General features: G+C 45.6%; 1 protein-coding gene across 1 annotated transcript in view; it reads left to right on the plus strand.

The window, feature by feature from the left end:
• Nucleotides 1–12,628: 12,628 nt before the first annotated feature.
• The window catches only part of LOC119400689 (uncharacterized), a 73,407-nt gene continuing 58,389 nt past the window's right edge, over nucleotides 12,629–27,646 (plus strand). Inside the window, exon 1 of the mRNA XM_037667695.2 lies at nucleotides 12,629–12,717. The gene's annotated coding sequence lies outside the window, so the exon portion shown is untranslated. The remainder of the gene's footprint in view (nucleotides 12,718–27,646) is intronic.

The following is a 27,646-nucleotide window of genomic DNA, read 5'->3' on the forward strand; positions in this document are numbered from 1 at the left end:
CCAGGAGAGCTCCCAGACGTAGGCGGCTGGATAGATAGAGATAGATATGTAGATAGAAATGGCCAAAGTGCCTGAAGTTCGCTAAGAAATGCTTCGCATTTAAAAGCATGTTCGTACGGTACTCCTTGAATGTTTGGAAACGCATATGTGCTACACCCAATTTCTAATCTGGCAAAGGCTTTGTTCCCTCACTGAAGCCCTAAGAAGCAGAAACTCGACAACGCAGTTTGCCGGCTTTATAAAAAGCAAAATCAGTTACAAAAAGCTAAAGCAATCAAAGAAAAGAGAACTTTAGCAGATTTTGGTTACGAAGGCGATGGAACGCTATATATAAACGAGCATCTGTGACCGGAGAATAAGGTCTTATAGGAGAAGCCTACCTAGAAAAAACATAACAAAGTGAAGATCTGTCTGCTTCTCAACTGAAAAATTTCTGGCTACAAAAGCTGAAAACTTCAATGTCGTTCACATCCGCTGTGAAAGCGATCTAGCTCTGATCAAAAAAGCTTCTCTCAAATGGACGTCTTGATACAATTTGCGCGCCATTTTTAGAAGTAAATTCTTGTCATAGCCACATCCATTGTAATATTCGTAGCATGCATAAAAACATGAATCATTTTTGTACTTTACTTTCCTTCCACCCTTTTGTGTTTATATTACATAGCAGTTTCGGAAACTTGGCTAAAACAGAGTCAAACTTATAGTATCGCTGGTTACTATTTCTTTTTCATTACACCTCACACCCCCAATAGAGGTGGAGCTTTATGTGTAAAAGCCGGTATACCTTGCACTGTTTTTTCTGATTACTCAAACTCGTATTCCTCTGACCTCGAGATCATTGTTGCTAGGTGCCAAAATGAAGTGATTGTAGTGGTTGATCACGCTCCAGTGAAGCAATATCAGAATTCATGCATCATTTTGAACGGTAGGTACTACTCGTAAATTCGCTCAACCCAAAAATAGTGATCCGCGGGGACTTCAACATAGATACCTTAAAGAACTTTCTTTCAGAGCAGTACAACATGATGTCTTCATTCGGCTTTCAAAACATTATTTCTGCACCAACACGCGTCACACCGAACATATTTTCTTGTATAGATCCAATTTTGTGCAACTTGGACACTGAAGGAGCATAATATCCTACTTATGACGCAACCATGGGTTTTCACTCCCCTACGATTATTTAATTCCCAGTCACAGAGGTTCACTGCGTTAAGTCACATTAAGTCCTTCGATACTGTCAAGCACAGCCCATTATTAAATAAGCTACCATGATATGGCTTTTTGCGGAATGTACCTACAGTTCTTTAAAAAATATTCAGAACACCGTAAACAAACTCTACAGCCAGCTGATACCCAATCCGAATTTCTTCAAACAACAATAGGTATACCCCAAGGTGCAGTTTTTGGACCAATATTTTTTCACTGTACATCAACGAGCTACATTCGCGTGGTAAAAAAAACGAACTTTTCAATATTTATGTATGCTGACGATAGAGCTCACGTATGCGCTCAAGATTCATTGGACCATACCTTTGTGTGTGCGAACTCGGACCTTGTTGATATGCACAAGTGGTTCTCTTCAAATAAACTGGCTTTAAATACACAGAAAACCAAGTACACTGTATTTACTTCACCGCGCAAAACACTCGAGGAACACCCATGCACACTTACAGTAAAGAATTCAGCGCTAGAACGAGTACATTTTATGAAATACCTAGGCGTCCTCCTTGATGGAAATTTTAACGGGAAACCTCATACCGACGAAGTCTTGGAAAAATTCAGTAAATCTTGCTTGTTTTCTGTACAAATGCCGAGACATATTTGACTTACTGCCCTAACGAATAATTTACTTGAGCGTATCTCACAGCCACTTAAACAACTGTGTGGCAACCTGGGGTCACACACACTGCACATCCCTAGAACCAGTAATAAAACTTCAGAAAAGACCCATCCGCTTTATGACCACTTCAGACTATACGGCACATATGCTACCACTCTTCCGAAGCCTAAATAAAATGCCGTTCAGTGGGTCAATTATTTATAAAACCGGACATATGGTCAATTATATCATTAACATCCAGTTCGCTCATGACATTTTGTAGGTTATGGTTACAAAAACCGCGACAAAGTAAATGTCAGTTTCGCCTAAAGGGCGAAGCAATGAATGTGATAGCAAGAACTTGGAATGTCACAGGAGGAACGGCTGCACGCTGCTCAACCACAAAGGACACTGGTAAAAAAACACACCAGGTGATTTTGAACAAAGGACCGTCACAGCTCCACACTTGCAGCGCGCTGCTCAAAGACAAAGAAGGACGCACGAAGAGAACACACAGGTACATAGTTATTCGTAGGGAAATACCAGCAGCATCAAACGAAAGCAGAAGAAACCAAGACAAGAAAAAAGAGAAAGGAACAGGAAGGATGCCGGTCTCTTGACAGTGATTCTAGCATGCGGTGATAGGGTGGCTTTCAGTGTGATCACAGCTGCTGCTGCGCATGCTCATGTTGGTTTGTTGTTTGCGTTTTCGTGAATTAAAGGGTGTTGATAGTCCAGAATACTTCCTGTTCCTGTCTCTTGTTTCTTGTCTCCGTTTCTTCTGGTTTATTTTGGTATTGCTGGTATTTTCTTACCCAGAACTATGTACCAACTTGCACAACAGGCCACCCTATGAGCACAGGTATACACAAGACGAGCGCGAAATGTCACAGTTGTTACTTGAAGTAGCCCCTACTTTGGCTCATCTAGCTAGCAGCTCGCTTCTTTCGAAAACGCGGTGGCTGCAGTGCGCAAAATGATCTTCGTGCGGTCTATAGTTTCAATGCAAACTTTGCGGTGAAAGCACAAGACGTACAAAACTCCCCCTCAGGCGAGCCCGTACAACTACCCCTCAGGCGTACAAACTACAAACGTACAAACTCCCTCTCAGGCGAGCACGGTCGACCATGCCCCATATGTGAAAGTACAAGTCGGGGGCGCACGTCCCATCTCAGGCGAAACACTAGAGAGTTTCAGACTTGCGGGCCCAATAAATTTGCGAGCCGCCATGACGCATGCGCAGAGCGCGAGCCACTCTCGGACTCTTGCTGCTCTTGCGCTCGCGTTGTCCCAAGACTCTGCAGCGCCTTCCTTTGGGCAAGCCTACAAGAGCCAGAGCGTTCCCACTAGCTCGCACCACCACGAGGCATGGGACGCTCTTCCTTTTGCCTGCTCGACTGGGCACTAGTGGCTCGCCGCTACGATTCCAAAAGCGGAAAACTAGCGTCGGTCGCAAGCGATACGACGCAAACACAGCGCGGGCAACGATGCCGCATGGCCGGCGTGTCGCGTAATTTTACTTTCGCCATGTGTAGCGTCCCGTGCGTTTCACCCAACACCGTGTGCGTTGGAATTCTGCCTTTATTATCCTGAAGAACGAACGACGCATGGCGTAAATATATAAGGCAGCGCCCTGCGCAGCGAGGGGTCGCAATTTCGAACCCGCGGTCGTGAGCTTCGAAATTTCTTCTTGTTATTTATTTCTATTTGTCGTTTTTATTTATATATACATATACGTGGCTTGACGGCGACGGCAAAAATCCGCCAAGAGTGTCATATACGGCAAACATATATTCAGCAAACAAAAAACGTATGCGGTAACAGAAACGTTACAGGTAATGGATTCGCCGGGTGGAATAACCTTCAACAAGAACAAAAAGCAAATAAGAACTCCCATTTCGCACTCAAAAATATTTCGTAAAAAACATATGGACACCCAACGCATGAATGCCAGGAACAGTTATATGGAATTCACTACCATGTATAACCGTGGTGCATGGTTTTGCATGTACTTATGTATACGCTCCCTTGCAGTTACATATATATGTATGTGTACACTCTAAGCCGCAAAGGACGAAAAAGGGTCTGTGGTTCGTCCTTTTTGGGGGGTAACTGCACTGCCACAACCATTACTCCCTAAAGGATGAACGATTCGTCCTTTAGGGAGTAACTGCCAGAGGACGAACTGTTAGTCCTCAGTTGTTTTGAGGGACGAAATGTCGGGGTGTAAAAGTTACCCCTTTAGGGAGTAACTGATTTATTGCATGGTAGCTGCGTAGGGACGAACTGTTACCCCTGATGGGACTAACAGTTGCTCCTTCTGGATAAAAAAAAATCAATTTATTACAGTTTCTGGTTGAATTACCGAGAATTTGGGGGTTGATACACGCATTTGACGACATACACAATTAATGTACAGAAATGAATTCAGAAGTAAACTACAGAAAATTCACAACAAACACACAGGATTCGAACTCGTGACCATTGAATCAGCAGTCGCGTATGCTAACCACTATACCACATGCCAGTACGCAGCAGAGTGAATATTGCCGGGGCTATATATGTACAGGCACCGTCTGGAAGCTGTGCGTTCTGCCATGTTAGTCAAAGTAGCAAGATTCCTTATATTAGACTTCAGCCTTCAGTGTTTCGCAAGCAACCATTCGGTGATCACGTTCATGAAATTGTAAAATGCGTTGGATTGGTTTTTCTGCGCGCGTGTTTCGAGCGAATTTGGGCGCTTGATGAATGTATGTATATATAAACGGTCTCATGTATGCTCCCGTCGACGTGCCAAGTTTGCTCGCTTCTGACTGTACAGAACACGGTTGGTTATATCGTTCAGTGAAAATGTCTGTTTAATGACAAAAAAAAACGAAAACGTCTAAAGAAACAACCAAGTTTATTCAACGACTCGTGTCAATTCTGCAGCATCGTGTGTACACATAAATTGAACAACTTTGTTGAATGCAGAAGATAGGATGGCTTCTCTGCATTATAGAAGAGACAATGAAAAGTGCAATGTTTTATCCGAATGGATGCTGTCCAGCCGACGTCAGGAAGTGCAACAGCACCATCGACAGCTGCTGAGAGCGTGTTCATAGCAGCAAGATGTTGAAGACGTTTCTCAGGAGGCGCAACGCTCTCATTCATCGATTTCCTGAAAAAGTAATTGCAGAAGCATTAATATTTCCGGCAGAACTGTTCGTGCACTTGCAGTTACGTCACAAGGCGTCTGTTAGAAATCCTGCATGCGTAAAAATTAGACGAAAACTGCTCTTGCACAAAACCTGTCATATAGTGCAATGGAACAGTTCAGAATGTGTTATGAAGTTCGAAAAACCCGTCCTCGAGTTTAACGTTTCACGCTTTCACAGCGACACGCTAGTGGGCCCACTTATTTATCAATGAAGCGTGCTCTTCATTTGAGAGATATAAAAATAAATGATTCCTAGCATCGCTACAAACGAGCGAAATCGCCGATGACGTCGCCGACTACCCGTGTTAGCGGTGCTAAGCCTTTAGCTAGACATACTATTTTAACAGCCAATCTTCCCAAATGACTTGTTTACATTGCTATAGAAGATATTGTGCGGAGTTTACGTGAATTTTCTTTTAAAAAGTCGCGAATATTTCTGATAAACAACGCTTATTTGGGCAGCACTGAAAACAAAGCTATTTTTGAACAGCTGTACTTGCTACAGCTAATGTTGAGCCTTCACCGAGGTTACCATGTTTCGATGGCCCAACCATCATGCTTGTAATTCTATAGCAGGTGGGGCGCACTCGCGACGCTGTATCGCGCGAGCTCATCAATCATGCGTGTTTTGTTCGCGCAGAACGTGAATGTTAAACAAGCGGTGATCGTTACATATCAACTGCACACAGGTAAAATCACGCGGAGTGATGGCAGCCTTGTTTACACTCACCTCTCAAGCGATATCCCAGTCGGCGCGTAGCATTTCGATAGGGTAGCACTTCATTCCAGTAGCAGATCACGTTTACCACAACGCGAAGATGATTCAGTGCACCACAAGTGACAGCAATCGCAACCACGAAACGAGAACACATCCACAACACACCGCAAAACCGCCGAGTCCTATAGCTTGCCGTGCATACGACGAGAACACCACGCCGTGCATTGATACAGCTTGGGCGCGAGCACATTTTTTTTGTGTGTATGAAAGCTTTTTCACATTTGTTTATTATTATGCCATATGAACGATATTACTTTACTTCTGCCGCAGTTGCCGTAGTTGACAAGACCTTTTACACTTAAACTGTTAACAGTTCATTTCTTTAGCGGACTCTTTGAATACGCGCATGCTGACCATTCGTTCGAGGTCGCCACTGCGCCGGAAAGTTCCATGGGAGTAAACGTTGCTCCCTGTGGTCTAACAGTTCGTCCCTCACTTTGCACACGGCACCCTCGTCCTGCAGTTAATCCCTGCGGGGACGAACTACCGGTTGCGGGGACGAAATGCAGCACTTACTCCCATTTCGCACCTTTGCGGCTTAGAGTGTATGTATGAATATCAACATGATTTATTTACGTTTTGTCCTCAAGTGTTATTGTTATGCTCTTCAGATACACAAGATGTCATAATTAGTTTTCAGTGTCCTAATGTTAGTAAATCATTTCGTATGTTCATTTATAGCTTTGCTGCTTGATATATGCTCCTACACGCTATCTTACATATTTTAGTTATTTTAGTTTTGTCTCCTTTTTTCTTTTGTGCCCATACGTATAATCAGTCGCTACGATCTGTCAATACATAATGTTTATATTACTTTTCGAAGTGTTCAAACGTTAGTAAGAATGTTCGCGCGTGCATATTTCTTTTTTTCTATAAGTGACATGCCTTTTTTCATGATTAAACAAACAAAGCGTTGATTTGTTACCGCTAAACAAAACTAAAATGTTGGACTTGTTCCTATAGCGGCTCAATGACAACATGTGTTTAGAAAAAAATCACACCGGTTTTTTTGACATGCTGCTGTTATTGTACTTTTCTTTCTATCTTATAAAAAAGTGTTCCTCGGTTGTACTTTGTAGTTGCTGTATACTTGTTTTCATTGATACACTTCCCTTCCTTTCATCCCAATGTTCATTTTATATTCAGTTGAAATGTTATTATTTCTCTAATGCTTTATGCTTTGTAACATGCTTTCTTCTATTGTATTGAAACCAACATCACCACTGTCTGCCTGGGGGACCGGAGCTTTGTCTAGCCGAAGAACTTTCGGCTTTTTCTCCAGTTCTCCCTTTTTCACCCTATGTATGAAATGGCGAAAATAAAAGATTTTGATTGATTCATTGATTGAATCCCAACTAGCCTTAGGCTAGGAATTCAGATGCGTTTCTCACAATATTGTATGCTTGTAAATTGTTTCATGTCAATTAATTCAATTCAATTGAATACCACCACATATGCAAAAAATGCATGAATGGTACGTGATGCGGTTAAGGCCAGCTTTAGGCTTTTATGTTTGTTTTGTTCGGGGAAAACAAGATTGGAATTAGAGGAAGCAATGATAGAACATGTATTCATAGTACAGCTTGGTGTACATGGAATGCTTTTAAATGTGGTTGTGACCCTTGTCTTATATTAATGTGCCCCATAGACTTGTCCATTTATTTCTCCTCCAAAGCATAGCATTGGTGCGATTACATGTCCATGTGTACCTGCATTTTGTTTCGAAGGCTCTCAGAGCTAAAAACGCCCATCTTGGATTTATGTACTCGTGAAAAATGTATTCAATGACTGCATCGTAGAAATTAAAAAGATATGTATATTTTACGTTCATTGTGCTTTTTACCCATTGTGGTGGCTTAGTGGCTATGGCCTTGAATAGCTTAGAATGAAGTGTGCATGTCCTATTCCCTTTACGATAGCCGCACTTGGATGAGTGCGAAATGTAAAAACCTAAATCGACAGAGCTGCTTGTGTGTATAAGTCATCCTGAAGTCACCTCCTATGTCATGCCTCATTATGTTTCCACAATGTAAAAACCATGAGATTGAGTCTAGTCCCCTTCCCTTGTTAATTTTATCTTAATAAGCATATGGATACACATGTGCGTTCTGTGCCGACCCCAAAAAGTGAAAATAGTGATGCAATTGATCTTTAATTTTTTGTTAGTTTACCAGTGCAGTTTGCTTCCTACAATACCATTGCGAAGGTGCTCCATGGCCATATCATAAATTTTGTGGGGATCCCCGATAATCACCGAATGACCACCCTCACCCACGTCAGCGCCGGGCGTGATAAGACTCAACAGCGAGGGCCACTGCGCATGCGCCGGGATAGGGAACTGCTTCACGACCGGGCATGGCTGGGGGCCAAGGTGTAGTCGCCGGCGAACTGTCGTGAGGTGTGCGTGGCGTGCGGTACGCTGGGCCCAACGTTAGTGGGACCGGCGCGGAAGTTGTCCGTGGAAACTGCTCGAATGTTTGTTATGATCTTTTACCCATTCGTCGTAATGTTTTAAAGTTGTCTTTTTACTAATAAATTGATTTCTTGAGTTATCCCGACGTCGACGAGTGGCATAATTCTTGAAGTAGACACCGAACCCTATAATTTTTAAAATGTACACTCATATCAACATGGCCTCACAGCGCAAACTTCAACCAGGAGGGAAGAGAGGATACAACACAGAGGTTGTATGCTGTGTTCATTCAATTTGTGCTGTGCAGCCATGTCCACAATGAATCACCAGCGCACCTGAGCTACTGCTCTATGAGGTATTGTCATGACTTGTGCAGTCATGACTACATGTTTATCGGTCACGTGTGAAACTGTGCACAGGCATTGTTTTTCGGAGATATAGCTCAAGCAGTTTCATTGTATAATATATAAAGGCAATATGTTCTAGGACGGGAAATCCTTGTAAATAACTATTTTACATTGGGTAAATGCACCATAATGGTGATTCATTTCTAACAAAAGCTTTCTGTAGTACTGCAGTATTTTGTCGCATCGCGTCCGTGACGCTTCTGTTCTCACAATTAGATCCATGCTTAGCCAACAAGTTTCTGTTGGACCATAAAGCTTTTCTATTGTACTACATAGTTTTGTCGCATGTTGCAGAAGCACTTCTGTTGTCACAATTGATTACACATTAAGACAAGTGTTTGCTCTAGGATAAAACATTTCCCTAGTTTTTAACAGCGCAAAGAAGGATGAGGGACCAGGAAGCAACACGGACAAGCATTATGGATCACCAACTTGCCCAACGAATCGCTCTCTTAAAATTTCCCTAGTACTCCAGCATTTTCCTTGACTGCTATAAATATTTGACCTAATACATCAGCTCCCTGGTGTGACACTACACATCACTTAGAACCAGGGTGTCGGAACGAAATGTTTTTCGTTTCGTTTTTAGTTTCGTTCCACCGCAAAAAGTTCCGTTCCGTTTCTGTTCCGGAACAAAAAAAAATGTTCCGTAACGGTTCGTAATGGTATTTTTTATGGAAAATTTTGAAGTTAAGGTAATCATTACGAACATTGGATTTGTGATGTAGTTACTTGCGCTGCTCTTAGGAAAGTGGGACAAGGGTAAAATACGTTCTTCAGAGGAGCGGGAGTAACTGTACCATGAATTTCTACCAACTAGCACAAACCAGTAATAATTTCATAGTCATAGTATTTATTTTCTCAAAAGACAAATACGAATTTTTCAGTGGGCTCAATGCTTTGTGTCAAGGGAGTGAGTACGATCTCAGAAGCAGCACGTCATTGAGTGTACTCTCTGATGTGCGAGACCGCTGTTCTGATAAAGAGACCGCCAGGCCTGCGCGACACACGCAGCACAGTCACAACGAAAGCTGGAAGAGCGGACTTTGTAGAGCACGCTGGAGAGTCTCTTGGGGCAATAATACAAGTACGCATGCAAGGTACCCACTACGCCATAAATCATCCCAATTCTTCTGAAGTAGAGAAGTTCACACTATGCCATTTTTCGCCATTCTTAGGAGTCTCGTGGTACACGCTACACTTATGTAAGGCATTATGTGCACTTTGCGCTGTGACTGATGATGATAAAGAAGTATGGCTGAGCACTTTGCAGTGGGTGGGAAGCAGTGTGGCGGAATGGGCGCCTCCATTCCATTCCAATTCCATTGCGGGAAATTAGAACTAGCCGCAATTCCATTCCTTTCAATTTCTCGGAATGAAAAAAACTTAGCGCATTCGGACTCTGGGAATGGCCGGGCAGTTCAATTCCATCAATGTAATTCCTCCACGTAAGAAAGGCATCTTGACAGTTTTATCGAGTTAAGAATGAACGCCCCATAGAGCTGATGTCATCAGATGCATTAAGAACTGCAAGAGTACGCAAAACAGGTTACCAAGATCGAGGGATAGTAGCTTGGTTACATATCTCGTGCAGTACAACCACCCTACTAATTCCCATAGGGGCAGTTCTCCCGCTACCTATAGTATTTGCATGGTCAGCATGTTTGAACGAATGGTGGTGTTTTAATATTGTTTATGCTTAAATGTGTTAACGTTAAAATGACGACGTAGCCTATTTTTATGCTGACAAAAGTAGTATTCAAGAAAAATAAGCAGTTTTGCCACGCGTCTGGAGCGGTTGTGAATATGGAGAAAAATAAGATTTGGTTAATGAGGAATAAGACCCTCTAGATCTGCTGGTATTAGTTGGAACAGTGCACCGCTCGGGCACTCTGTGCCTTTGTATTGAATACGGAACACTGGGCCGCACTGCTCGTCAGCACTCACGCTTGTCAAGCGCTCCTCGCAAGCATAGAAGCACTAGCGTGGCACTATTGTGGAAGACCCGACTGCCACGCAGAGGGCGCGGGTTGAAGTGCCATCCGATCCTAGAAATTTGTTTCTCATTTATTTTTTTTATATCACGCGTGAGCGGTCATGGACACCGGCGGCGGTGGACAATTATGGCGCCAAAATCAGCTGTTGTGACCTCATAACAGCTTTCGCTGTAACAAACTTCGGCGCCGACAATGCCCTCTCTACACTGGCCTGCGTGACAGGCGCGCAAAAATCCACTTGCGTTAATATAAACATCTCTGGTTTCCACTGTTTTCGTTTTTCGCACAATTTCAACATATCTTTGCTTTGGAATTCCTGCCTGAGGTACGCGCTAATACCGTACCCTCACATTGATATGCTCACATTGAACGAGCTCAGTTGCTCCGGATTGCGAAGTTTTCTCGTGAACCGAAAAACGATTGAAAAAATTTCGTTTTCACTCCGGAACGAAATAATAGGTAAAGTTTCGGTTACGTTTTCGTTCCGGTCCAAAATATCGTTTTTTTCCTTTTTCGTTTTCGGTTTTCGTTCTGTTCCGACACCCTGCTTAGAACACATTTCTATTGTCACGACAACAATATCCGATGCACAAGAAAGAAATTGATCCCCGCAACAGGGATGTGAAGTAACTACTGAAAAATTTTGCCGTGAGAACAGACATTTCATTAACACTCAAGTAAAGGTCTGTTGTCATTTTCAACTCAGTAGATCAGTACTTGTTCCATTACGAATATAATAATGGCGAATTAATTAAGCTTCATTAACGAAAAAATGGTAGTGGCACTCCAGTGTGCTGGGAACGAGATGAACTAGGCTTGCTTGACGTAACGCCGTTCCTCTTTTTCTAAATCGTGCTGCGTGATAGCTAGGACACATGTATAGGTATGCGTACTAAGGTCACATGATAAGCAAAGAAAGAATCTCAACTACGCCAACGTCACAAAACAAAGAGAATAGATATGGTGGTTAGACATGCAGGAAGTTCGTTAGCTGCGCTATGATTATATTTTAAAATAAATAACAGAGGTGCTTGGGCTGAACGGGAGGATTTAGGTCCCCCTTGCGGGCGTAATCGGTCAAAAATAATTAAAACGCAAGAGTGACCAGCATGGGCATTCTTGCAACAGTGGTGGTTTGACATCGAGTAGCTAGGTCATCCGCTTTGTGAACGCTTACTTAAACCAGCTAACTTCTGTGGTAATTCTAATATTTTAGCAGTCATGATCAACTCCATGGTTGAAGACGACAGCGTGAATTAAAATGTGGGCTAGACATTTTTGCCAAACGAGAAATTTGTTCGCCCTTATAATACAAGATAATCCTTCGACTTCACCGATGCTGAAACTCTCGGCACATCTTACCATCTACGAAGAGCTATAGTTCACGAGAATTTGAAGGAAATATTGTTCACTGGGTCACTGGGTCAATCGCACACAATGTTTAAACAACTCGTAGAGTGATTGTTTTCCTACAGAAAAACGAGCTCAGATAACTGAGCAAATTCCGCATGCTCTCTGGTCTTTTAATAAGCGATGGAACCTTCTGGGAGCAACGAAAAGTCAAAACAGGCTGTCACTCTTCGAAAGGCCACCTGTTAAACCAAACTGTTCACAGGCCAGAGAGCAAGGAAGTAATTAACCCTGCTCATTTATTTATGAGGCATACCTCGCAGAACACCAGATAAAAAGGCCGCTTTTATCTGACAACTTGACAGTTTTCACGTTATAGTAACCAGAGGTCTACATTGTTGACTGACGCGCTGTGTTGCTGCGTAGTTCCACATTAGTCGAGGCGTACAAGTCAGTACATTTCTCAGATCTGCCGCAAAGAGTGAGACGCACGCTATTTTCTGGTAATGACAAATTCGAATGATACTACTTTATAGAAAAATGTTAAGAACCCGCGCACTTCTTTAGATGAAACATATTGCATATGTTTGTACATTACAGAGAAACCTAGCTTCCGTATAACTGCATCATGCGATGGTACGGGTTCATACTCGCATTGTCTGTACTATGCACCGGGAACGTCGTCCTTGCCAAACTTGGTGCTCCTGGAGGACCACTCAAGCTGCCCTACGATGAACCAGATGCTTTTCAGGTACTGTACCCGCAACTTCGAATGTTGAAAGTTCGGACGTGGCAAGAGCCCCTCAGCAACGAAAGCTACGAGGGAGGTGCATTTGCTATCGTTGGCTTACCTCGTAGATCAATTGGCACTTACGATAAATAGAGAGCCTTCGTTCTTTATTCTAACGATGGACATTTTTTACATTACAATTTGTATTAATCTAAGAAAAAGTCAGTTTCGCAGCAATGGCGAAGCAATGATGGCGATAGCAAGAAATTGGAATGTCACCCGGTGAACGACAGGCAGTTCGAAAATTGCAGCGCCGCTGAAGTGCAAAAAAGAGCGCTCGAAAGCAACGCACAGGTATACAGAGGATAAGCGCGAACTAGCAATTGTCAAAATCGTTACGTCATTGTGTTTGAGTAGCGTGCTGCAAGTGTCGACTACGCAGAACTCGACGCTCTTAGATATTTCTTTTTCTTTTAAAATGCGGCGCGTAGAGTGACCCCTCTGCGTCTCCTGCCACGTGGTGGCGTCTTATGCAAGGTGTACCCGGCTTACATACAAAAAAAAATATTACAGGGGGGAAACTGCTCGACCGCCACAGCGTGCAAGGGCGGTGTGTTAGCGTCACGGAGGAAGTGCGCTTTTCGCCGCAGCACGCTCATGATGCTTCCGTCGTGTTGCCATCGTTTACTTGCTCTTCTATGGACGCGACGCATAAAAATCGTGATACCGCCTCGTACATTATAAAAAATCACAGCATATCCACGGAGTGAATGATGATGAGTGGGCAAAGCTGCGGAGGTTCATCGGTAAACCGTGATTCTTCCGTGAATTCTGCCCAGTACATCATCACCGACGTGAGATCGGGCGCGTTTATACTAAAGGTTCGATGAGTTATGACGACTTGCAGCTCACTTTAATTTTACATGTACGCTGTGAATTTTCATTGTTTAGAAAACCATTGCTTTAGAAAGCACCTTGCGTCTTTCGTTAAGCAGCTGGCGTCTTTTTCGTTTTGCTTTAGAAACATCTGGCGTCTTTCGTTGGTTTATTTCATCAATCAACGGCGTTTTGAACAAAATTTTTATTGTTTAATCACGCACAGGAGAAATCTCACCAGGCACTACCTTGGAGGTAAACAATGGCTGCTAATGGGAATGAGAGACAGAAGAAGTCGGCTTTTAGCTAACACTTACACTTCTACAGAGACAGAAGAATTCGGCTTTTAGTTAACGCGCACGCTGCGAATTTTTTATTGTTCAACAACGCACAGGAGAAATCTCCCACCGGCACCACCTTGGAGGTCAAAGGGTAAGACTTGTTACTCACTACTACGAGCACGACGAGGGACGAACGGGTGCCGCCTTAAGGAGCTTCGCCCCTAAAATGCCTCAGATTTCTGTATGTAACAACATTTGGTATATGTGTATGCGGGGGGGGGGGGCGCATACGCAAGATGTTTAGGTCCCGTGTTATAGACTATTTAAAAGCTTAGCTTCCACCTTTCGCTTGCATTGTGAACAAGGCTCCCATTCTGGGTGTCGAAACGTCTTATTACATTTTTTTAACTTCTTTAGTCGGCGTCTTCGTCTTTTTATTCAATGATTCTTCCCGTCCAGACAGGCATCCGTCGAAGCCTTGACTTCCCTTTAAAAAAAGTCTTCACATTTCAATACCTGAAATTATCGAAAATTGGTGAAAGCATGTCTGAAAGCTGTAAGACGTAACAATTTTTTTTTCTGTTCGGGCCACCCGTGACGCGTTCTATAGGCGCAGCCACGAAGCAGTTAAACAGACGGTCCAGCAACACTAGTTCCGAAACCCGATAAAACTGACCTTCTAAGCGTCGGCCATCGCCACTATTAGCAGCCACACCTTTGCATGTGCAACATTCTGTCTACCACCATCGCCAATAAGTACGAGAAAGTGCTGGATGAAGGCGTGGGCTCGCATCCTACCTATGCGGCCTAGCATTTTTGGCACATTTTTTTTCAGCAGCAAACGAAGAGATATGCTAATACTTCGAGCACAATGGTTGAAGAACACGCGTCTGAAAGCTTCGCCGTTGTGTCTTCAACATTTATTGCAGAGATAGTTCCTCGTGAATGTATTAGCTTGTCCCGCAAAGAAAAACGATTGTATTGTTCCATCAATATCGTGTGTGGCTACCCTGGGGGGCCGCCTGCACGAGGGGGCGTTTGGTGAGTGGCGTCGCCACATACCCAAGCCAAAGAGGGGGGGGGGGCGGTTCGACCCCTTCGCACGCCTAGCCGTGTCCGAAGAAACGGGGATCTCGGGGGTTGAGCCGACGCCCGCTGATTGGACCTCTAAGGCCCCTCGGCAGTAGCAACACACCCATTTGGCCCCTGCTTCACGTAGGTGGCTTCCCAGGGTTGAGCTTCCCAGGGGAAATCGGCGGTCGCCTTTTCCTATCCCTCCTCTCTCTCTTGTTTTTTTTTTTCCTATCATCTTTCGTTGCTCTCTTGTCTCCAATTTTCTGCAGTTACTTCCCAGTCTTCGTACGGGGTCTGGGTTAACCTTCTGTTCTCTATTCATTCTTGGATAATTTATATTGGGTAAAGGGAGCTGTGTGTAGACGAATTTCACCAGACATACGTCAGAAAAATGCGGTGGCGCTGTCTTCGCGCGTTTCGTTTGGCGCAGTACGCAAAAGACGCTGTGCCTATCGCAGTTGCTGCTGTGTTCTCGCGGGTAGGTGCGCTGTTTGTCGTCGGGCAAAGAAGAAAAAAACGGTGTACCGACGAGCAGTACCACTGTTATTTGTGCAGGAAGGCACAAGAAATATGGAATAAGCTTTTTTTTTTTTTCAGGAGCTATTTGCGAAGACCGTCGCAAGAAATTAGCCGCCGCTGTAAAACACGAGAACTTGTCTCCGACGCCGGCTTATCGGTTGTGTTTTGGGGCGGCTTACCCAGCAGAAAGGATTAGCTTTGTGAAGCGTTTGTCATTGCAAAGTGACCCACAGCATTTTTCAGCATAAGCCTTGTGTGGAGGCATAGCGAGCACGTTCACCTCAAAGCACGTTTACGTTGGGGATATCATTGTGATACGCGGATCATTCTCCACGGTTGCCATTGTTGATATAACTGCAAAAGTGTTAGACGCGTCAAATGGATGCAAAGAAAAATAACCCGCGCGATACTTGCCGAGTCTCTGCGGGCTGTACGTATTTCACGGTCTTCACGTGAGCTTACGGAGAGCCACGACACGTGGTTGGCGGACCTGACAGGTAAGTAACCGTCTTGTCCACAGCATGTAGTTGAAGCATCATCGCAAGCGTATCACGGATGAAAGCGTCGCCGAGATGCGAGTATTTACCGTAACGATTCGTAACCATGTATTTTGACTGCGCGCATTTGCATATCATACACAAGAGCCTCTTGGTGAGCTAGACCGGTCGTTCTTGCCTTAATTATAAATTCAAACGTACACGTGTGACCTGGACTGCCGCAACGGCGATGATATTCCGCAACTCAGTTAGATTCCCGCCGTTAAGATACATCATCTTTTGATGAAGTTCTCTGAGCTAGAGCTGCAGGTAAACATGGTTCTTATATGTTTATGTAAGGGTCATTTTTACCGCTGCAACTTCTTCTGTTACGGCGGCCGCTTGCAAACATGCGGGAGGCGCCCGACGCGCGGTGCTCGGAGGCAGCTTTTGCACCTGCGGCGCCCGCAAGGAGGTTATATACTATTTCTTCTGGAGTGGAGGTGGCGCCCCCGTAAGTGAAGCCGGTCGCCGCCATATTGCAAAAGGAAAAACTCGGAAGCAGACGACGGAGTGCGCTCCGTTGCCCCGCCGTCGCAGTTGTCTTTGGGGACGGTGGCATGCTTTTGTAAAGCAGTTAAACATTTTACGAGGCCATGGTGACTTCGTGCGTCGTTTATGGCTGCACAAATCGCAATAGGAAGACGCCTGGGATCACTGACGCTTGTCTGTTCGCTGACGATTGTCTGTTTTTTTCCGTGCATGCTGTTAAACTGGAAATAATTTGAAAGGTGTGAATACATGTAATACATGCGTACAGCTGTATCGAGGAAAATATTACGCTTTAAATGTTCGCTGACACGACGTTGTGCGTGATTTTTAAGTGTATGCACGAAGTACCAAATAATGGGGTGCAGTCTAGCTGGACGTACCGAGCATTATTGGTACAAGTAGGAAATCTGAACGCCCTTCGCATTCCGAGCTTTCTAGTGTTTTCTTGCAAGTCAAGACTAACGGCGTGCATGCATATTTATCCGGTGCATGGATATCGAATTTGATGCATGTTTATCGAGGAATTAGCAAACGCAACATTCCATGACGTGATTATCCGTGTTACATGTTTCCAAAAGACTGCGCGCAGCGTTCTACCTGGGAACGTGCCGGTCGAAGAAGTGGTTAGAGAGCTAAGGACAGTGACCAGCTCTGACCACCTCTGCTCCATGTAAAACAATTTTTTCTGTAAAATAAGGTGCCACCCGTTTTATGGCCGATCCCCCGCGGTGGGTTGCGCCAGGTTGCCAAGGAACAACCAACCAACCAACCACCTCTCCTCTATTCACTTCGCAGAATGCTGCTTCGACAGAACGGGGCAGACGACCAGGCAGACGGCCTGGCAATGTACCTACAATTTTTCCTGCTTTCCCAGCGCATCTACAAAAGCCTGTTAGTTTCTACCTCCTTGACGTAGCTTGAACACAAATAGTTACGAAAAGAAGAAATTGCGGCAAAATCAAGACGTAACTCTTCTGAAATCCGACCAAACCGAAACACCGAAGGACGCGGCTGCTTTACTTTTTTATGCGTCTAGTCTGAGAGGGCGAGCTACCTCGTTTCGAGGCTGTGCGCGCTGCGCTTGCCGTGATGGCACACCTCGCCCACGTAGGTTAATGCTTGCGAATCCTCCTTCTGGCCAAATGTTCGCGTGATGGATGTGTGCTTAGGTAAAGAGAATAAGTGCGTTCCACGTTAGCTTGTGGTTACCCCTTGAACACTGACGCCGTTACATCACGAAAACCCAGTTCTTAGTAACACGTATGTAATTACAGTGCGCCATCGCGCTCGATATACGAAGCACCCCTTCGACAACAGATTATTCTGAAAGTCTTCAGCTGACAATGGGTGTATGACATAATTTGTTTCATAAACGAGAAGAGGCAACTGTTCGTGGGTGTAACTTTGAAGCAGTTTCCATCTCATTTTTTTATTGTGGGACTGCAAACCAACGCGCGCGCTGCGCGCATTCCATTGCCGTCTATGGCGGTCGCACCCTGTTCTTCCTCTAGCTACATGGCCGCCGGCGGCTTCACTTGTTCCCGTTGGCGGCGGCCGGGACTGCCACTCCAGAGGTTCTATAGAACCTCCTTGGGCGCCCGTTATCACGTGATCATAGAGGGCGGTAGCGAGCTTCGAGCTGGGCCCGCTGGGTGGAGCCTACGCGCCACGACGTCGCTACAAGGGCTCGAGATATATCGACGGCGCCCACCGCAGTTTACAAACATGGAGTACGTCTATACACCAGAGCACGCCTGTCTCGCATCCAGGCTGCTGGCGAGCCGAGCGGATACTCTCACACCCAGATGCCGGGCTGGCCGGGCTGCCAAGGCGCGCGCGCATTGCACTAAGTAAACAGGGCAAGCTGCAGTTCTGAGGCTTTAAAGTGCGAAAAAGTACCCGTTGACGCCGCTCCAGCGTATAAGAGCTCGTCTAGGCACTACTGCGTCGTCTTTGGATATCAAAACAAGCAGCACAACAGGAGGATATATTACATAGCGTTGTCTGCGACGATCCCGACGCGCCACGGCAATAGTGCCAGTGTGGTGTTGTGAGCTTCGCCGCAAATGGATAACTGTGATTCAAGCAGAAAAACTAGGAGCCAAGTGAACATGCGCGTGTAAGTACACTAAATGCGTGTATTCTGCAGTGTGATGCCCACCTATTTCATTTTACGAACCTAATTTGCGTGACACGCAGCTGGGCTGAAGGCAGGCGCGAGCGTTGTGAGGGGATGCACTTCCTACCTTTAAGCGTTTCCTTTGACGAAAATGTAGTGCAAGGTAGCGCTTTCAAGCACAAGCAATCAGCATGATTTGCGACTTTCAACTCAGTATTAGGCTTTAGTGTTTTTGATGGCATCCACGCCTTCAATTTTTCGTCTTCGAGAGGTAATAAATGGTAGGGTGTTCCTCAACAGCTGGCCAGAATTTGGTGCTTTTATTTCAGTGGTTGATGTCCCCAAATTTATTTAGACTCGAGGCATCCATCTGTACGTAATACATATATTGGCACGTAAGTAAACAGTACTCGCGCCAGTGTCCTTTACGTCGCAGGCGTAGCGCTAGCTCAAGCAGCTAAATTTTTAGCGTAATTACACAGCACACATTTAATAAAAGGCAGCTGGATTCCACCCATTTCAGTATCGGCTTAACTAAGGGTAGCACAGTTTAGCTTGTAAAGCATCATCGTTACAAGATTAAAATCGCGCAGATAGCTTCCAAAAGGGATCGATGAACGATAGTGCAGATGATACTCTCTGACAGCACGCTTTTGTGAGCTCTTCTAATATGGGACAACAAAATATCATTTCACTCTTTCGCGAGCTGCACTTCAATCACGATTCACGCGTACTACAGCGAGGACGTTTTCTTTTTTTTTTTTACAAATGTAACAGCGTACGTACCTGACGAGGTTGCTTCCGCAGCTTGCTCAGCGCGTACTGTATACATCGTGGACTTGCATGAGCAAGGTGTTCTTGATGTTCCAATAAAAGCAGCGAAAATATCCAGGCTCGAAAAGACGCGAAACACGCTCTCCGACGGGCGGAGTTTCGGGAGTTACGCGTTTGCTCTGTGTAGCGTCTGCTGGCATGGCAGCCCGCGCATGTTTCGTCGCGTGTTCGATAGATGGCGCGATGCCAATATGGCGCTGTGCATGGAATTCGCTGTGTTCTGTTCTATAGCTGGCGTCTGCATGTGTTACCCAAACATTTTAGGATCCCCTTTTTGGGTTCGATGGTGGGTGGCTATAATGGCTGCTGAATAAGGAAACATTTCATGCGGATTTCCTTTACCCGTCTGTTTGACCGCTCTCTGAAAAGGGTGCGCACCGAAGCGACAACAAACTTTCTGATGCAGCACGAAGATAATTTTCCTCGAATTTACGGGATTCACAGTGATCAAACCGACATGCCAACTAGGGGTGTTTCACCTTTTCTTGTCGCCAAATACCTTGAACAACAACTAGCACTAGGGTACCAAATCCCTGAAAGGTCCAGCGGAGATCTACTTCTCGAAATGTCCCGCAAAACCAAACATGAGAAACTCCCTAGCATTCAGAGATTTCGGGGTACTCCCACAATTGTGAATGAACAAAAATAAATGAATACGGTACGTGGAAGAGTGAGAGATGAGAACTTGATTCCACTGAGTGAGGCAGAATCATTAAATGGACGGCAGGAACAAAGTGTGTTAGATGATAAAATGATCAAGATACATAGAGATCACAAAGAGATACAAACGCCTCATCCTCACATGTGGCTCAAGCAGGTATTGAAAAAGGTTACACGAAAATCCGTGTCAGAGCATACATACCCCATCCCAGACGGTAATTGAAGTGCCATAGATATGGCCATGGATCCCTGAGCCGCCGAAAATAGCCAACATGTACAATGTGTAGTGAGAACCATCATTCCTCTGACGACTTTAACAACACTTCCCACAGCGCGAAATGCGATGGAGGGCACCCTCCTTACTTTCGTTCATACCATGCATGGAAAAATCAAAATGACAGAATTACGTTGAAAGTACAAAAAAAATACATCGTTCAAGGAAGCACGGAAACGGCTCTCAGTAGTAAACTACACCACCGGCACAGGTGTGACACGCGAGGAGGCAGTCCCACAACGCACTATCGCTTCTGGTAAGACATCACGCGGCGCTGCAGCTGCTAAGCCTCCAGCGCACCAGTTGGATCCTGCAGCTGCCGCTTTGTACAAACAAAAGACCAACAACCTAGCGGCTCGGTAACCTCAACGGCCTCTTCTTGCTAGACGAGGCCTAAACCTCATTAGCCTCCGCGCATATTGTGCGCATCCAGTGCCTCTGTGTAGGCGATGGATACAGCACCTGTGACCTCGGCGCCAGTGGCGTCGAAAGACCGGCACCGCTTCCTTGAGCGTGCCACAAGTAAACAACGCATAAGAGCTCCTACGAAAGAAATTCTGACATAAAGTATATCCTGGTATGCAGAGTACTCCCCCCTCTAGTAATGAAATCGCAACACAGATACTACAGTGAAATACTAGAGGCATGTCATGTTTACTAGCAAAAACGACTTGGACGAGAAGAAGGAATACAGGACAACGCTAGTCCTGTACAGGACTAGCCTTGTCCTGTATTCCTTTTATCGCTTTTTACGTCTTTTTCGCTAGTAAACATGTCATATTATTCAAGATACCAACTAGCCCAACATTCTGCCTAGAGCCATAATAAACAATCTAGATGACATTAGATACCTATTATGAAAGCTTAATCCTAAGGTACCCCGTATTCAGGTAACTGATCTGAACCCGAAGAAACACAAAATTTAAATCGCTATGTCATATTTCGTAAGAATCTCACTGACGGCACGCCTCGCCAGGTGGGGTAGCTATCATCGCTGTTAAATCTGTTGCTAGCAAGCAGTTACAACTCCAAACTTCTCTAGAGGCAGTGGCCATTCGTGTAACCTTGCTTAATATGATCACCACTACCTGCTCTGTATATATTGCTCCTGATCAGACACAAAGCAAGGGAGATTTCAAACGTCTAATTATTCAGCTCCCGGAGCCTTTCTGTTAAATGGTGATTTTAATGCACACAAATCGCTCTGGGGTGACTGTCGGTGCGATGCGAGGGGCCACTAGATAGAGCAGTATCTCTTGAAATATGGTACATGCCTTCTAAATACGAACCAACCAACCTATTACAGCACAGCGCACGATACTTACTCAGCAATAGAGCTAAGAATCTGTCCAGTCGCTCTTTTATCCTTCCTAGATTGGGAGGTGATTCAAAATTGCTATGGCAGTGATCATTTCAAAATCTGCCTCAAAACCTCAGAGCAACCATCTATGCCACACAACCCTCAGTAGAAAGTCCCATCCGCAAAATTGAAAAGTTCCTTCGCATAACTCACATGCCTAGAAATGCTTTTAAGGATTTGCATATAGACGATGCTAATGCTCATTTTACCGCTTTCATAGGTGACGCTGCAGTAGAGTGCATTCCCATGACAAATGGTGCCCCAAGAAAAACGCCCGTCCCATGGCGGAATGACTAGTGCAAGAGCGCGCGCAAATTCAAAATAAGGCATGGAGCTTGTACGTGAGCACCCGACGGCGAAAAATCTTCAAAACATTAAACAAGTAAAATCTCAGGCAAGGAGCGTACGTCGTAGTACGAAAAGATAGAACTGAGTACAATATATCTCGCGTATAAACTCATACATGCAAGAAGTGACAGTCTGAAATAGACTAAGAAAACTCTAAGATAAGCGGTTTCTCCCTTTTACCTTGGTAGACGACCAAGGAAGCAACCCTGAATACCTGGCAAATGCGCTTGGTGAATATTTCGAGCACGTGTTTAGCTCGCCAAACTTCTCAGCCAGCTTCCTAAAACACAAAAAAATTCACAGCATATCCACGTGGTGAATGATGATGAGTGGGGCGAAACTCCGTGAGGCAATCACCGGTAAACCAATCATGTGTAACGCCCCATCAATCATCATATAAAGAGTGAGAAACACTGTGTGTATATTAGAAACAACAAACTGTTATTATTCTTAATTAGGTGATGCTTGGCTTGCGTTGTCCCTTCACTATCACAGCTTTATGGTCCGTGAAATGAAGGGATAGCGGTTCCTGTACAGGTTGCAACTGGAAATTTGAAAATACCAGGTCTCTACACGTCCTTCGGATGGTCGTTGGTTTCATGTGATCAATGGACGTGCACGTGAGAGCATATTTGGCTGCCATATGTTGTAATAAGCACGCTTTGTTCTTTTCGGTAATATCTACATTCAGGTCACCAACTAACACAAATGGCCTATTCTTGTACTTGTCATAATTACACAATGCCGTGTTAATGAATGTCTTCATATTGCCACTCAACAAATTGGGTGAGAGGTACATGGTCATGATGATGCATCCATCAAAATCGATGGCAGCATATTCACCGTTGCGGCTCTGTGTCGTTGGCAGTAGTTTCAGATCTTGTGCCTTTTCTGTTTGACGTATACGGCCACTACACCTGCAGGACGCTCTGCATCATCGATGCACACGACTGGAACGTATCCTTTGATATAGGGTCTTTTAGAGTTCCACGTCTCGGTAAGACAGAGAACGTCCACCGCAGTAAGTATGGGGTCCCGTTCCACATCGTCTACTTGGGCATGCAAAGATCGAACGTTGAGGAGGGCAATGGTAAACATTCGCGCCGCAGCCCTGCAGCTTCGGCCTCGCGGGCTCGAACGGCGGGGTCTTCGCGCCGCAGCCCTGCAGCTTCGGCCTCGCGGGCTCGAACGGCGGTGTCTTCGCGCCGCAGCCGTGCAGCTTGTCGAGCACCTTCGGCCTGGCGGGCGCGAACGGCGGGATCTGCTTCGCGGCGTCGACGTGTAGCTTCGGCCTCGCGGGCTCTTACCTCAGGATTTTGTCTCCGAGCGCTCGCTGCCGCCGCCTTCCGTGCCCTCCGTTCCGCAGCCTTGTCTTCTATCCGGCGACTCCGAGCTAAAGAGAAGGCGCGGCAAGGGGGAGCCTCATGGCTAGTACTTCTGAAATGTTGTCTTCAGGCGTCGTTGAAAACACGAGACGTAGTAAAGAATAAAGAACGCCACACAGGCGAACACGCACGAGAGTCTCACTCGTCAACGTCATCTTCTTCTTCTACTGCATACCAAAGCGCGCGCAGTAAAGAATAAAGAACGCCACACAGGCGAACACGCACGAGAGTCTCACTCGTCAATGTCGTCTTCTTCTTCTACTGCATACCAGAACGCGCGCTTCTCACGAACTAGAGGTGGCTACTACAAACAAACAAACGGAGGATGGACAGACCCACGGCATAAGGAGCTTCGCCCCCCAAAAAATAGCACAAAAGAAAGCACTGAGCCGGAAGTCTAGTTGAAACGAACCGTACAACCGTTCCTTTGTTATGGCAGCGTTTAGGTCTTCCTGGAACAGGTGTCAGAAGTCTTCGCTTAAGCTGACAGAATCATATACACCATAATAAAACATCTATATCCCGACGTGCCGATGGTGCGTTTGGGTCTCTATAACAAGATCTGCATCAAATGATACATTCCAATTGCATAGAAAGAGGTTATTGTAATCCCAGCAATAAAACAAGGCAAAGATCTATATTGTGCAGCAAGTTACCGGCCGATATGCCTGACAAACTGTCTTTGTAAGCATCTTGAAAAGATGATAAATCACGGTTGTCCACCCGTACCCCAGAGCACTGGAAAGGCACCTTTCGCGACGGCACCCCCGAAGTGTGTCGGGCGCTCGTCCGGCGGGCCCGGGCTATCGCAGAGGTTGACGTAGTGGTCACGGAATAGGGACCCTCCTGTTTTCTTTGCGCTTTAATAAAGAAATATTTTCATTATCACCATCATCGCCGGTTGTTACACTTCCTTCACACAGATGAGGTACTCGGTAATTATGAGTGTGGCTTCCGCGAACGCCGATCCAGAACTGACCATCTGGTGTATTTGAGGCTTACATTGGGGATGCCTTTATCCATAAGCAGTTTTTTGTTTCTGTGTTTCTTGACATGGAGAAAGCGTAAGGCACTGCTTGGCGATTTGCAATTTTGCAAGACCTCTCACAAATCGGTTTTCGCGGTAGCATGCTAAATGTTATAGAAAGTTACCGAAGTGATCGTACTTTTCGCGTCCGAATAGGAAATGCTCTTTCCAAGTCATTTATTCGAGAGACGAGTATACCGCCGGGCAGAGTGCTACGCTGCAACCTTTTTCCAGTAAAAATGACCTCTCTACAACCATTCATTCCGCGAAACGTGTTTTGTTCTCCCTACGTCAATGATATTCAGATAGGGTTTAAATCATGTAATCTTGCAATATGTGAGCGGCACGTACAGTTAGGCCTCAATAACGTGCCAAGCTGAGCAAAGGAGAATGGCGTCGGCGTCGGCGTTCTTTTTTCAACATAGTGATGCCAAACCTCTCACCCCGATATCCATCTACAAGCTCAACGCGTACCTTTGAACACAGAACAGAAATATTAACGTTCAATCCTAGACTCAAAGGTGGCCCTTTATATCTCACATAAAATACATCAAAAACAAATGCCTTAAAAACAAAAACATGTTCAAAATTCTCACACACGGCATGGGGCAGTGAACAGGATGCCTCATGAAATTTTACAAAAGCTTCGTACGCACACGCGTGGACTACGGTTCTGTAACTTACTGTTCTGCTGACCCAAGTGCATTGAAGATACTACATTTTGTTCATAAATTTGGCATGCGGCTGCCTACTGGAGCATGCAGGACAAGTCGCATGGAGAACCTTTTTGTGGCATCCAATGAATGGCCGCTGCAACTGCAAAGGTCATATTTAAGATTTACTTCTTTTCTTAAACTGCACTCCGATCCACAGCATCCCACTTAAACAACCATAAATGAGGTGACCTCAGCCGTGCTGCAGGCTAACCGACCGGTAACGAGACAGCCCTTCTCGCTACTGGTGAGGAATCTATGTGACGAAACGGATGTCTCACTTTAATAAGTATTAATGCCCCCGGCAAGGCTGCCGCCACCATGGCAGCGCAGCTATTAGAGTGCGACATGTCTTTTGTTGAGGAAACTAAGCACGCCCGTAAATGCACGTTCAAATGACTTTTAAGGGCGAAGCTCCTTATGCCGTGGCTCTGTCCATCCTCCGTTTGTTTGTTTGTAGTAGCCACCTCTAGTTCTTGAGAAGCGCGCTTTCTGGTATGCAGTAGAACAAGAAGACGACGTCGACGAGTGAGACTCTCGTGCGTGTTCGCCGTGTGGCGTTCTTCTTTACTGCGCGCGTTCTGGTGTGCAGTAGAAGAAGAAGACGACGTTGACGAGTGAGACTCTCGTGCGTGTTCGCCTGTGTGGCGTTCTTTCTTCTTTACTACGTCTCGTGTTTTCAACGACGTCCGAAGACAACATTTCAGAAGTACGCGTCATGAGGCTCCCTCTTGGCGCGCTTTCTCTTTCGCTCGGAGTCGCCCGATGGAAGACAAGGCTGCGGAACGGAGGGCACGGATGGCGGCGGCAGCGCGCGCTCGCAGACAGAATCCTGAGGTGAGAGCCCGCGAGGCCGAAGCTGCACGTCGACGCCGCGAAGCAGATCCCGCCGTTCGCGCCCGCCCGGCCGAAGCTGCTCGACAAGCTGCACGGCTGCAGCGCGAAGACCCCGCCGTTCGAGCCCGCGAGGCCGAAGCTGCTGAACAAGCTGCAAGGCTGCGGCGCGAAGACCCCGCCGTTCGAGCCCGCGAGGCCGAAGCTGCACGGCTGTGGCGCGAATGTTTACCATTGCTCTCCTCAACGTTCGATCTTTGCATGCCCAGGTAGAGGATGTGGAATGGGACCCCATACTTACTGCGCTGGACGTTCTCTGTCTTACCGAGACGTGGAATGCCAAAAAGACCGTATATCAAAGGATACGTTCCAGTCGTGTGTATCGATGATGCAGAGCGTCCTGCAGGTGGTGTGGCCGTATACATCAAACAAACAGAAAAGGCACAAGATCTGAAACTACTGCGAACGACACAGAGCCACAACGGTGAATATGCTGCCATCGATTTTGATGGATGTATCATCATGACCATGTACCTCGCACCCAATTTGTTGAGTGGGAATATCAAGACATTCATTGACACGGCATTGTGTAATGATGACAAGTACAAGAATAGACCATTTGTGTTAGTTGGTGACCTGAATGCAGATATTACCGAAAAGAACAAAGAGTGGTTATTACAACATATGGCAGCCAAATATGCTCTCACGTGCACGTCCTTTGATCATATGAAACCAACGACCATCCGAAGGACGTGTATAGACCGGGTATTTTCAAATTTGCAGTTGAAACCTGTACAGGAACCGCTATCCCTTCATTTCACGGACCATAAAGCTGTGATAATGAAGGGACAACGCAAACCAAGCATCCTTTGATTGAGAATAATAAAAGTTTGTTGCTTCTAATATACACACAGTGTTTCTCACTCTTTATATGATGATTGATGCGGCGTTACACAGAAGATTCACTGTTTACCGATGATTGCCTCCGGAGCTTCGCCCCGGTCATCATCATTCACCACGTGGATATGCTGTGAACTTTTTTACCAAAGCACGCCCGGAAACGCACGTTCAAGCGACTATCTAGAACTACAGTCAAAATACTCGTGCCCTGCATTCTTCACTGATACATCAAAACCTAATGCGGCCGTGTCCTATGCTGCTGTGGGTCCGTCATTCCCGAATGCGAGACTGCATCCAGACACGAGTACTTTTACAGTGAAAGCTGTTATGAGGTCGCAACAAGGGCCGTTTTTGGCGCCGTAGTTGTCCGCCGCCGCCGGTGTCCGTAATCAATGTCCCTCGAAATAAGAAGAAAAAACGAAATAAGAAAAAAATATCTGGGATGGAACGAGGTTCGAACCTGGGTTTTCTGCGTGGGAGCCCAGTGTTCTACCTCAGAGCCATGCCTGTGTTCGAAATTCTTTGCAAAAAGACACTTTACAGGGTTGATGTCGGGAAGGAACCACATTAACATATGTAATGTAGTGTGGTAGAAGAGTAAAACAACAACCAGGAGTCACACAACGCGAATTCTGTAACCAGGCGTCACACAACGCAAATTGCGCAACGAGAGGGTTGTTGAATGCTTGCAACCCAGTACAAAGGGATCTGCCATTAA

Source organism: Rhipicephalus sanguineus, chromosome 7 (genome assembly GCF_013339695.2).
Source record: "Rhipicephalus sanguineus isolate Rsan-2018 chromosome 7, BIME_Rsan_1.4, whole genome shotgun sequence".
Classification (NCBI taxonomy): Eukaryota; Metazoa; Arthropoda; class Arachnida; order Ixodida; family Ixodidae; genus Rhipicephalus; species Rhipicephalus sanguineus.